Source organism: Thermobia domestica, chromosome 2 (assembly GCF_964235325.1).
Source record: "Thermobia domestica chromosome 2, izTheDome1.hap1.1, whole genome shotgun sequence".
Taxonomy (NCBI): domain Eukaryota; kingdom Metazoa; phylum Arthropoda; class Insecta; order Zygentoma; family Lepismatidae; genus Thermobia; species Thermobia domestica.
This window is the reverse complement of record NC_137455.1, coordinates 372910907-372924380: the sequence shown is the minus strand read 5'-3', so window position 1 is coordinate 372924380 and position 13474 is coordinate 372910907. Positions and strand designations below refer to the sequence as shown.

Sequence of the window (13474 nt, the reverse complement as noted above, 5' to 3'; positions counted from 1 at the left end):
TTTTGATACACAGAGATTTTCACCAGACCTAATCGCGTACGAATATTTTTTTCATCGATTCTCAATTCAAGAGAGATTTTGATGAGAAGGTTCTGGAAGTTGGAAAAAGGTATAAAATATATCAGAAGCCCTTAAATTATATAACCCACATTACTTTACTGTGTTTCAGGTTGCATACTATTATATTCATGCAAAAAAAAAACTGTACTTCCGCTGCAGAGATGGAATGAATTAGTGGATCGAGGGTCAAATGGGTAAAGATTACCGACTAAGTCAGTGAGTCATGGGTCAACAGGACGTGGCTCACTGCGACCCACCACCCACCACGACATCTCTGATCCACTGACCCGCTCTGCTCAGTGCATTGTAGATATATCTTCTCAATATCAGTGAATTTATCTATGTTTTACTTTGAAGGCCTTCATTTTTCTTCCTTTTTCGTTTGTTACTATTTACTTACGTGAGATGAGTATATCTAAGTGAAAAAAGAACTTGAAGCAGTTTTGGATATTGATATTTGTAATTGTAATAATAGCAATAGGACTCACTGCTTGGCTTTCGAGATAGTCGAATTTTAGGTTTTCTTTTCTTTACGTTCGTGTACTTTACCTCGATTTCAGACTTCCAAATTTCATCCTATTTTTAGCTGAAAAGTATTTGTAATTCAACAAGGAAATAATTATATATAATAATTAAGTTGAAATTCATCGTAATATGACAGATGACAATCACTTTACCATTTTCATATTGTGAAGGTCAGATCCACCGGTATTGTAACAGAGTGGTGCTTGAGAGATTGACCGTAGAAGTTCTGAGAGATTGACGTAGAAATTCAAACTGAGATTAGTGAAAATTTCATAGCCTTGTTTTTATTACAAGTGTAAACTCTTTAATCAGTGGGGAGGAGGGCGTGGATCATTGGTCAAAGATGATGACGATGAGTTTTGGTGGGTTGGAGAGGCTCATGGTGGTGGTGGGTCACCTTGGATGGTGGGTCAGTGGTCATGAGGTCAAGTTTTCATTGACCCACGCCACCTCTGTTCTACTTACTTTAAATGAAAAAAGCAGTTTTCTTGAAATATACAGTTGTTTCCTTCCTCTAGTAACATTGTATGATGTAGTTAGCCGAAATTTTTAAAACGTTCTTTAACAATCGGAAAAAAATGTTTAATGGTCTCTGTATCCAATTTTTAAGAAAACTATATTTTTCCTTTTCTCAGCACTAAAAGGAGTTAACAAAGTCAATAATGGTAGTAGTAGTTATATAGTTTAAAACCTCGTTCAAATAAGAGCAAAACGAAGTTCAATTTCAAGATGTGAAACCGGATTCCTGCTAAGGCTTCAGCATGAGGGCCTTTATTTATCTGTGGCCCCGCGTAGCGTAGTCGCTAACGCTCTCGCCTTCGGTGCGAGCGGTCCCGGGTTCGATTCCCGGTGGGGTCACTCGGTCGAAAAGTGTAACACGCTTTTTCAGGCTAGCCACCCTGAATGAGGTTTTTCTGGGTTTTCCTCATTCACACCAGGCAAATGCCGGGGTGGTACCTAACTTATAGGTCCCAGGCCGCTTCCTTCCTTCCCCAATTCTTTCTTCCTTCCCTTTCCCCGGATTGTGTGCTCGCCGAGGGACGTCATCCCTCAAATCGTGACGGGCTAAATGGCCTTAGATGCCGAAAGCCCAGAAATCTAAATCCTAAATCCTAATCCTTTATTTATCTCGAATCCTGTTCCACTTATTCATAAACTATCCGATTTTCACTTTTCCACATTTAGTCCGCAATTAGATCTTTCTAGAGTTTAGTTCAGTTTCACCAGACAAATATCGAAGTAGTACGATTCACATTAAGGAGAGATTTAGTAATTAGATTTCTGGGTTTTCGGCATCTATGATCGTTTTAGCCCGTCACGTATAAAATAGGAATGGCCACATTTTCCGGAAAAACGGAAAATATATTTTCCGGAAACCGGAAAATTGAAAACGGAAAATTTTCCGGAAAAACGGAAACGGAAAATCAGAAGACGAAAAATTTTCCGGAAAAACGGAAAACGAAAAATGTGATTTCCGGAAACCATAAAACTCTTTTTCCGGAAATGGCCATCCCTAGTATAAAGAGTAACTCCCTCCTCGGCGATCACACTATCCGAGGAAAGGGAAGGAAGAAAGCGGCCTGGGACCTGCATGTTAGGTACCACCCCGGCATTTCCCTATTGTGAATGAGGAAAACCAAGGAAAAGGTTACTCAGGGTGGCTGCCCTGAAAAAAGATTTTACGTTTTTTTGGACCAAATGTCCGCTCGTACCAAAGATGAGTGTTAGCGACTATGCTACGCGGGGTCACAGGACTGAAGTTTGTCGTTCTCTGAAGTTTGGCAGAACAAAGTTGCATATACTGGCCTACTCTCTCATAGGTATTCTGGTAGCTTGACGATACCTTAATAGTTCCATCAAACCGGTCACATGTATGTACTCCTGCAAGCAAATATATTTGACATTTAAGAGTCTTCATCCCGGCGAAATTAAAATACCGCTAATTTTACAGAAATTGTGTGATATCTTCAAATAGATAAAGGATAATCGAAATGTGGAACAAGAGCGCCCTAGACAATATTATTTTACATGAGAAACCGTTATCACGACTCACTTATCTGCTTTCGATTTCGAGACATTTTGAATATCGGCATTTATTTTCGCGTTTCTAAACAGCTGAAAACGGAAAGCCGCTAGGTGACTTGTGATAACGGTACCTCACGCAAAATAATATTGTCTAGGGCGCTCTTGTTCCATATTTCAATTATCTTTTATCTATTTGAAGATATCACATAATTATTGTAAAATTAGCGGTATTTTAATTTCGCCGGGATGAAGACTCTTAACGTGAAAACATGACCTACACTCCGTCAAAACGATAGTCTATAATCGCTTTAATTTGCCTAAATGATTATGAAGAAACAATCTGAGAATTAAATTCGCACATTGTTATCAACACCTAAAAAGTGTTTCTTTTAAGGTCAGCAGCGACATATGTTTTTTTTCCTTATCCATGATTTGCACACCAGCTTGTTATTGCGATAAATCCACACTTCTTGAAATGTAAGCATTACGTACCGCCTTCGGAACTTAACTGCTCATCCCTACACTTGTTATATAGGGTGGTTGTAAATTCATTACCTATTTTTAATTTAGATTGTCGTAGAAACTAACATCAGCTCTAGCTGGCGTGTAATACTGCTTAATAATGTGAGGTTTACCATTTATGATTTCAGAACTTGATCCAGTGAAAACCGCAAAATGGCTGGTGTATACAACGTAGAATACTGAGCATGGATTGATAAGTTCCCTGGCAGATAGATTGACCGCCGGGGACCGACAGAATGGTCTGCTCGCAGCTCGGATCTAACCGCATGGGACTTATTCCTTTGGTATTGGACTAAAGAACAAGTGTACAAGTTAAAACCAAGAGATATTAACAGTTTTTAACAAAATATCCATGAAGTGTTTGCAAGTGTTCCAGTTCAGATGCTAAAGAAGAGCCGTGGATTCTGTTCCTAAAAGATTCCAGAAGTGTATGGAAAATGCGTGTGCATATGTTAAACGTAACTTATTAACAAATTCAATAGAAATAAAACTGATAGGTTGTTTACTTTTTGAAATATTCATTGTTACTGGCCTTACAACGACCCTGTATATTTTATCATTCAACAAAACTGAATGGTACACAGCAATACTGTACTGTACTGAATGGTACACAGGAATAATCCTTACTTTTTGAAACCACAGATTATCTTACAATCTTGTCTTCTTTTTAGCTAAGCTAATAAACGTTTATTGATAAGCCAACTGAAACTTTTTAGCTAAGCTAAAAGTTTCAGTTAGCTTATCAATAAACGTTTATATCTTTGGTTGATTTTTAGCCCCCGTTTATCTTCAATTTGGAATATAAATATTTTTCTAACTTTGTGAATTTTTTAATCGGCAAAGAATAACTTTAACATTTCAGTTCTATAAATAGAGAATAGGTGGAGGGAATTTTGGAAGTTCTTTTATCAATCGATTAAATAAAAGATGAACATTTTAATTATAGAGTTACCTAATTGTACTTTAAAAGCATGAATTTACCAAAGAATTTACGAATGATAACTCTTTGAAAACGCTTTACTTTTCTTACGTAAAATTAAAACTTGAATTCGCGTAACTTATTTGGAACACTCCTGTGAAGAAGAAGAAGAAGAAGAAAAAAAGAGCAGATGCAAAGCAAATTCTCACGTTTTCTCGCATACAAAAGGCCAAGTTTTACGCAAAATATGAACCGTATGATAATTTAATTGTTAACTACACTTCAGATCACTGGCGTATTTAGTGGAGCTTCCGGTCTTAAGCCCCCGAAATTTTATTTAATATTTTAAAGTAAATAAAATAGAATTTTCACATTTCCAGGAATAAAGTTAGCAAAGCCCCCTCCTCGAAACAAAATTATAAATACACCACTGCTTCAGGCACTTGAACGAAGACGGACGTTGAACGACCTCCTTTTCTTACACATGGACAAGAAAATAGACTGTACAGACATAATTGCAAAGATAATGATCCAGGTTCCATCCTTTAAAACACGCAAGGGAAATAGTGGCCTGTTCTACTGCAGGACGACACATACAAATGCACTGCATACGTCACCTACATGAATAATTTTTGCTACATGCAATTAAATCAGTAAGGTTTATAAAGATGTAGACTATTTAATTGTTCTGAAAAATCATTTCAAAAACTAATATTGAGTATTTTGTAAAAAATAAATAAATAAAAGTTTTCAAGGAAAATGTATTATTTTAATTTAATATTCTATATTCAAGCATTAGTATCATTATCATTCAGGGGCGGATCCAGGACCGGCTTCTGGAGGAGGGTATCATACTGCTACTTTTAAGGGCTCCAAACTCTGGGATGGGTTTTATTTATATATATAAAATAAGAAAGTTTCCTCTTCTGCCCCGATCGCCTCCTGGATCCGCCCCTGTTATCATTTAATATTTTGCATTCAAGTATTACTATCATTATATTTCAATATTATTTATTCAAGTATGATATTTAGACACTGTAATTGGGCAACAATGTCTGTTGCTTCGATAAATAAATAAATAAAAATAAAATAACGACTTTGCCTGTTATAATACATGGGAAATGGTGTAGACTTTTATCAAGCATCAAAAGAGATTTTTTTTTTTTTTTTTTTTTTTTACTGAAACAATTCGAGGCCATGTAAATTTGTGGTGGACAACATCGTATTTTAGCTCTTTTTGGGGTTCGCTCTCACTTTCCCATTTCAGTTGTTATTCCATTATTACTTGCTTGCAAAAACTATTTGTTTTTTGTTCAACCACCGCGCATAAACGTGGGATGTTGAACTTGATTTTTTTTGTTCATTTCATTTATGTGAACAGTTTATTTATTATGTTAGAAATGGAAGTTTTGCTGCTTCAGTGAAATGTGAAGCTACAACGAAAGGAGATGAGGCATGAAAAAGGTTAAATCTTGGCTGATGGACTTTAACACGCCAGCCAGTAGACAGAGGATTTTTTTTTAACAATTCGTAGAAAACAATTTATGATATCTGTATCATGCTCCTACGGAAGAAACTAAAAGGACGTGTTTTCTGGAAATTAAAGGAACTGTGGACGAAAACTAAAGGAAGTATTTATACATACAGGAATTGATGAATAATACAACAAAGTATATAGGGTGATTCCTCTGTCACAATAGAAGAAAGAAAAAAAAAAACGTTCAGGTGATCATGTGGGGAAAAGTCCAAAATTTCGAGTTAGGGCCATCCAAAAGCGCGAAAAATACTTCGGAGCTTGCGTTATTGGAAAACACGGAACCACAGAACTGACGGTCCTAACGGTCCCGACTTTCCGGCAATGCATTCCATGTTAACTACTGACAAATTATACGAGGGACTGCCGAGAACTTTGTAGTCCAATCCAGAAGGAGTGCACGTGAAATTATGAAATTTTATAGTTTTTTTTTACGTACTCCTTCCGAAATTCAATACACTTCTTGCACGGTACTGCGACTTTTGCTTACCATTTTTTTTTTTAAATCTGAAGATTATTCCGTAGCACTAAAAAATGATATCTTTAAGTTTTACGTCCCACGATATGCCGTGTAGGTTAAAGGAGACGGTCATGATGAGAAATGAATGAAATGATGGAATGGAGAAAGTGGGAGGAAACGGAAGAACCCCGAGAAAACTACACACATGGTGTTTGTGCACCACAAAGCTCACTTGACGCATGCTGGGATCGAACCAACAGCCCCATACAGAAGAGATGAACGCTCTACCACTGAGAGAAAACGTTCACCTCTGCGTTAATGTTTTATCTAAACTATTTTAAAGTCGTATTGACTGTAAAACAGCGCCCACCCCATTGCATTTAGGATACTAACCCTCACTGTTCGTCGTTTAACTTTGCCTTCTATTGTTCCTGAGGTTATCACATTGCTGGTGGAGCTCAAAAGAAATCTTCCCGCTTCTCCCTGCAATCAGAGTTGCTAAAAATATAAAGTGGATTTCATGAAATGAAATAAAACGAAATCTTTGTTTTACGTCCTACGCTTATGCCGGTGAGGCTAAAGGAGACGTTGATAAGAAATGAATGCCATGATAGAGTGAACGAAGTGGGAGGAAACGGGAGAACCCGAGAAAACCCACTCATACTGTGTTTGTCCACTACAAAGTTCACTTGGCGCGAGCTAGGAGCGAACCGGAGAAAGTCGATTTCATACATAACGCAATATGTATGTGTAGAATTATTACTCTTTTGTTAATCTGCACGTGGAACGCACAAATATGGTGCAATTATAATTTGCTGATATAAAACCCTCTGAAGGCATTAGGACACATCTAAAATGAATAGAGCCTAATCGTTTATATACTATAGTCATTATATGGGGACTTCCATATTCTTAATCTGGAAATATCTATCTTTAGAATGATAGTATTCCGGATGGTGTCCAAAATGTTATTTTTGGATCAAAAGATCCAATATATTTTAATCAAAAAATTTCTTGTAGACCTTATAGAAAATATTTGGAGAACTACATATAATGTAGCCAAATACAAACTATTACCTAGTGGTGGGCACAAAAACGGGGTTTTCGGTTTTTAGAAAAACCGATTCGGTTTTCACCGAAACCGGTTTAGGTTTTCTTCAAAACCGGTTCCCGTTTTTCCAAAATTTGTTCTATTTCTGACCAGAACAGTGTTTCGTTCTCCGGAAACCAAATCCGTTTCCACCTAAATAGTTTGGGTTTTTCAAAAGTTTTCACCGAAGAAAACCGAAACCGGTTTCGGTGAAAAACCGAACCGGTTTTTGGAGAAAACTTGAACAGCCTTCTGTGAAAAACCGAACCGATGTTTTGGAGAAAACCGAAATGCCAGTTTTTCTGGTTTCGGTTTTTCTAGAAACCTGTTTCCGGTTTTTATTTTTAAAAACGCTTTTGCCCATTCCTACTATTACCTAACTCAGTATGATGTGCTTAATCCATTTAATTCTCAGCCAAAATTGCAATCTTTTGATTCAATTTTTGGAGCATTCCTAAAATGCTTGTTTCTGTATGTAAATTGTTTAAGTGGCCGATTCCGTAAGTTTAAGGAAGAAGTTATGCAATTAAATTAGTGAAATTAAATGTCTAGTTTAACGTCCTGCGATTACGCACTGAGGTTGAGGGAGACGTTGATGTTAACTAATGAAATGGTAGAATGAAAAAAGTAAGAGAAAACGGAAGAACCCGTAGAGATCCACACACACACGGCGTTTGGCCACCACAAAGCCCATTTACGTTACCCAGAGCTGAGACTGAACTGGAAATTGCAGGCATCAGAGATGAGTGCGACTCGATCACTAACGGAAGCATTTATTGTTGAGGAAAAGTGTACCACCAAGATCCAACCTACTCGTGTGATAAACTTCATAATGAGTACGGCGCCAGTTAACGTATGATGTTTCTGCAAATAACATCGAACGAGAGGGAAATTATTCATGACCACAAGAGTAACGGCTGCTGCTCGTACGAGAGAGAAGGGAGAAGCTATGATGTATAGCGAGCGATAAAGTAAATATGGAGAACGCCTGTTCAATAACCGTGACCTGAAAACCTTGGAAAGTGAAATTTTTTCACTTGTAACAGGGCAACATCATGGAAGAAATGTTGTTTGGGGAAAAGTAGTGGAGTTGGTTAACTGGTGGCATACTTTGTATCAATGACTCCCCTCCTCCCGTTCATAATTTAGAAAAAAAAGGAAGACAGGTGGAAACTGGTACCGAAAAAAAAAAAATACTAGCAGAACAACATCATGCGTATTATTATATCTCTTATTGATGCATGCATGATTCGCTAAAGAATATTTTGACCTCTCAAGGTAGTACATAATAAATATGTTGTGAAAGTATGTTTTGCATATTATCTCTTTCTCGTTTTTTCATATGCTTATATCGTGTTGCTTTCCTTATGCTTCACCGTAGCTTGGCGCCCATCGGAACCATCTTTAGAAAAGCCTTTAATTGGTGTATTGTTGTAGAAGTCCCGTACTTGCTAAATGTTGAAAAAATACTTCAGCTAAACAAACACCTCTTCCTGAATGTCAAACTGTTCTTACATTTGGGGTATTTGAGTAAATGCAATAAATAAATATAGTATACAGGGCTGGTTCTACTGTATGTGCAACACGTGCATTTCCAAGCGGCGGTAAGTTTCGAGGAGTGACAAAATCTGTCATAACTATAATTTTAAAATAAATATTTCTTGTTGAAAACAGACTTGATGATGATGATAGTTAAATTTACTAAGCTGACCTACTATGTAAATACTACATTCATATATCATGTTTACATAGGTCACATTAGTTTAAGATCGCATGGACAGTGCTAAAGCAAATGGTCAAACAAATCCCAACATGACTTGTTTCATTGTTGTTAAACACAAAAACTCAATTCTCGAACAGTACCGTAGCGAATATCTGTTCCATTTAGTTAGTTATCACAGTTTTGATATGAAAACTAGTCTTTTCTTTGCCACAAACAAGTTCCGTATCATTGAAAGTGGGGGAAAAGTTTAAAAAATTAACAAGTGTAGAAGTAAAATCAAAAAATAAAGATAAAAGAGCTAGTTGCTCTAGAATTGCCAACTGATATATTGAAACTGAAGCTCAATATTGAATTCTATAAAAAGGATTACCATCTTTCATCTACAAGTGTGTGCCTTATTTTCCACTAACATAATATATTATTATTTAAAGAAAAAAAAACAGACACAACGAGATTGGATTTGTAGTGCTTAGGCCTTTCTGAGTGCGAGTTGCTATTTCCCTCTCATTTGTTGTTCATGATGGGGTAGCATACTTAGAACCGTGTTCTTTCTGGTGAAAGAGGGTGGCAAATGATGATGCCCTTGCACGAGGCAGCAAATTGCCTAGGGCTGACTCTGATAGTATATGGACGTACTTTGCAGTTTTTTCAGCCAATTATCGTTGTTGAGTACCGCGCCGTCTTTGATTTCTAGTCTATTTGAGGAATTATAAATATTTTCTTTTTTATTTTAATTTAACTAGAATTTTAATTATGGAATTTCTTCAAGTGTAATCTTAGGTCGTTTGCCTTCTTAAAATGAATTTGAATTAAATATAAATTTAATGTTAGAGAACGTATGTGGACCCGGTCGGGTACAGTAGACCCTGCTCTTTTTATCTGGGGAATTTTATTACAGTTAGTTGGCAACTCCATCAAATGGTGCGAGTCACGTGTGCTACCACATATTTGAAAAAAATCAGTAAGGCCAGTGATGTCAATGATGCCAACCTGTGGTAAAAAGTCCCATTTCGTGGGATTTTTAAATATTATGGGATTAAGAATTAGATTTCTGGGCTGTGGTCATCTAAGACCATGTTAGCCTGTCATGTATATGAGGGATGACGTCCTATCCGATGAAAGGGAAGGAAGGAAGCGGCCTGGAACCTATATGTTAGGTACCATCCCGGCATTTGCCTGGTATGAATCAGGGAAATCCACGAAAAAAAACTCACTCAAGATAGCTGGATTGAGAAAGCTGTTACACTCTCTCGACCGAGTGCTCTCACCGAGAATCGAACCCGGGACCGCTCGCACCAAAGGCAAGAGCTGTTTAAAATATTAATTTCCCAAAAAGGGATAAAAGGGAATTTTCATCGCAATTGGCACTAAATTCGAGATTTTTCATCGAAAGCAACAAAATTGTTTATGGGCGTAAAATGGACTAATGACTCCTCAACAGTGGCTTATTTACGATTTTGTTTCGCGGGGCTTTGCTAACTTTCGGGAAGGGGGGCTTTGCCTGAAAATGTGAAAATTCTGCAAGATATTTCATATACTTTACTATAGTAAGAAAGATTTCGGGGGGAGGGCTAAAGCCCGGAAGCTACCCCCCTAAATACGCCACTGCTCCTCAATTATCTTGAAATCAGTGTTAATTGTCAAATTTTATTACCGGAAAATGCATTCTACTGCAGAAGTAACTTGTGATTCCCCCCCCCCCCAAAAAAAAAAAAAACAAGCTCCAAGAGATGTAAATTGTGGTCTGGTACTTTTTAATACAAAAATTATAACTAACGAAAAAAAAAAGTGAAACGCAAAATGAGAAACAACCAATTAAGAAAACGAAAACGTTCTACATAAAACGACTGCAGAAGAAAGTTCATTTAGTGTTGTTACGTTCACTACAATAAGATAACATGAAAGAATTATGTAAATTCTAAATCCTGACGACAAAATGTGTTTGTTTCCGCCTACATTTTCAATTCTTTCTTTCAATCTAGAAAACTGGTAATTCATCAAGTACTTGGTAAATGTAGAAGATCGATATTTATGGATACTTTACTCATATATTGAAGAAAATTTGTAACATACAATCACTTCATTTTCTAATTAGTATAATATGGGAAATTCAAGAGCAAAATGGGAATTTATGCTTCTCAAGATGGGATTTTACAACGTTTCAGTTCAGGTTGGCATCACTGAGTAAGGTCACTGAGCACAAGTCAGGATATGCCACATTATGCCTGTGGCTTTGCAGAGGTAAATTTGTTGATGGTTTCTATTCTGTTCTCGGCTCATGTTGGATTTTATACAGGGTGTTTCAAAACAACACCGACAACGTTTGGGAGGTGATTCCTAACAGCAAGATAAGACAAAAAGTATAGACCATCTTGGGTGCACAAATGCTTCCTTTCGGAGTTATAGGCTGCCGAAAACATGAAAAAATTAACTTTAAAGGTCCATAGTTCCAATACTATGGGATCTACCCTAGTCGGGTAAAGATTTCACTTAACAACTAGTATCTGCCCTATCCAAATATCCATGTTTCAGAATCCTGCAGTACTTTTGCAACAGTTTATACAGAGGTTGTTGGTAAGTACTTCAAATTATATGTCCCTAGCCAAACTCCCTCTATAAAAGTTGTTGCGTGAGTAACGCAGGAATCTGAAACATGTATTTTTGGATAGGACACATATTAGTTTCTAAGTGAAGTCATGAGCCGACTACGGTAGGCCCCATAGTTTTGGAGCTGTAGACCTTTAAAGTTCATTTTTCCATGTTTTCGGCACCCTACAACTCCGAAAGGAAGCATTTGTGGACCCAGATTGGTCTATATATATATTTTTTTTTTGTCTTATCTTGGTGTCACGAATCAACTCCAAAAGTTGTCGGTATTGTTTTGAAACACCCTGCATATACACAATCTGGTATCTAGAAGAATGTATTACTATGTGTTATATTATCTTGGCGTGATCTTAGAATATGTATTTCACAAATTAACCAGCAAAAGTGTGTAGTCACCAATGACGACTACAGCCCTTCAGCAGTGCTTCTTTACTAACTCTTTTAGTGAATGTATGACTGTCATAAATTAAAATTTAAAAGTTAATTTGCAGTACAGACCTTGAGTACACATATGTAGAATGTAGTAGTGATATATTTTCCACGACATTCTAACTACAAACCGCAGCAACTCGACAAGACGTTTATTGCAGTTATAAAACATCACTACAGCAAAGAAGTAAAAATGTACCCTCGGAGCTAGCTACAGATCATCCTATGACCCACTACAATTTGGCTGAACTCTTTGCCAAGACATATCAAAGTCTCAGGAGAAATACTAATCATATTAGGAGAAATAACCTGGAGGCTCTCTTGACCCTATCTCTTTTACAGTGAGTAAACTTTCACACTTCCGATATAACAAGCAATAACTAAAACATGAGTGGAATGTAATAGAAATTACTGTGTTGGAACATAGTACAAATACACAAAGAATTGTTTTATTAGAGAATCGTTTAATAGAGTTGGATCAACTTTCTGATATGATGATGAATCGCTTTAGTTACACACCATTGGTGTTGCTTTATATTCAGTTACCAAATAACTACTTTTACAACATTTTCTTTCTTATTAAACGAACATGACTCTTTCGATTATAATAAAGTATTACTTATACTTTACAAATTACTTATAAGTTGTTACGAGGAACGAAATCTAGTCGGCGACGAAGAGGAACATAGTGAACATAGGAACAACAGATAGCAGCATTCTGATTATGCCAATGTCGTCAGAAAGTTCATATGTTCACAAAACTATTTTCACGAAAGATTATAGAAAATGTATTATGTTGTTTGTTACTTAGTATAAATGTCAAATATACCGCGTAAAGCTTTGCTCATAGCGAAAAATAACTAGCACAAATTCTCAATGTTAGTTACTAGATATTTACGATATCTCCTTAGAGGCACGGTTAGAATGATAGTACAGCTGTATCTATCGAACACACAGGATTCTGAGACGGCTGCGATACTTTGCTAAATTATTGTTCTTAGTACATAAAAGGTATTAATAATATAGTTATTAATGTTAAGTGTCTCAATGGACTGCATTCGCCGTGAACGCTAGAGCAGCGTTTCCCAACCTTTTTTCAACTTGCGGCGCACTACGGGTGTTACTTGGATTCTCGCGACACTTATAGATATTATTTGTAAATGTGAAACACAGTGGTAGTTTTCTGTGATTATTGATCTCCTTCGCACAGAGAAGAAAGCTCAATCACTGGTTTTTACCCGTGGTAAATCATTATGCTTATTTTTTATTCTAATTTAAAAATAGAAAACAATTGCAATGATATATTGGACTCAAGTTTTTAAAAATACGCTTTCTTTTTTAAAACAGTATCCAACCTTTACTAAGAAGGAAGATCACTAAATAACGAACAAACAAATTTCTTTTACTTTTAAAACACAAATGTAGGTAATTTGTCGAAAGGATTGAATATTTTAAATTTTTATTACGAAATAGTCTGCAACAATAAAGAAGCAATAATGGCCAGAACAATGACAACAAATACTTTCTTCAACATTAGAAATGTACAGAACAGTAACACGGTATGAAACTTAAAATTGTAG

At 36.5% G+C, this 13474-nt stretch overlaps 1 protein-coding gene and 1 non-coding gene across 2 annotated transcripts in view; one reads left to right on the top strand and one right to left on the bottom strand.

Moving 5' to 3' along the window:
- Positions 1 to 13474, bottom strand: part of LOC145678843 (uncharacterized) — a 328525-nt gene that overhangs the window by 176799 nt on the left and 138252 nt on the right. The gene's annotated exons all lie outside the window — the stretch shown is intronic.
- On the top strand, positions 1369 to 1443 carry TRNAR-UCG (transfer RNA arginine (anticodon UCG)). Its single transcript has one exon. It is a non-coding gene; the product is annotated as a tRNA-Arg (tRNA).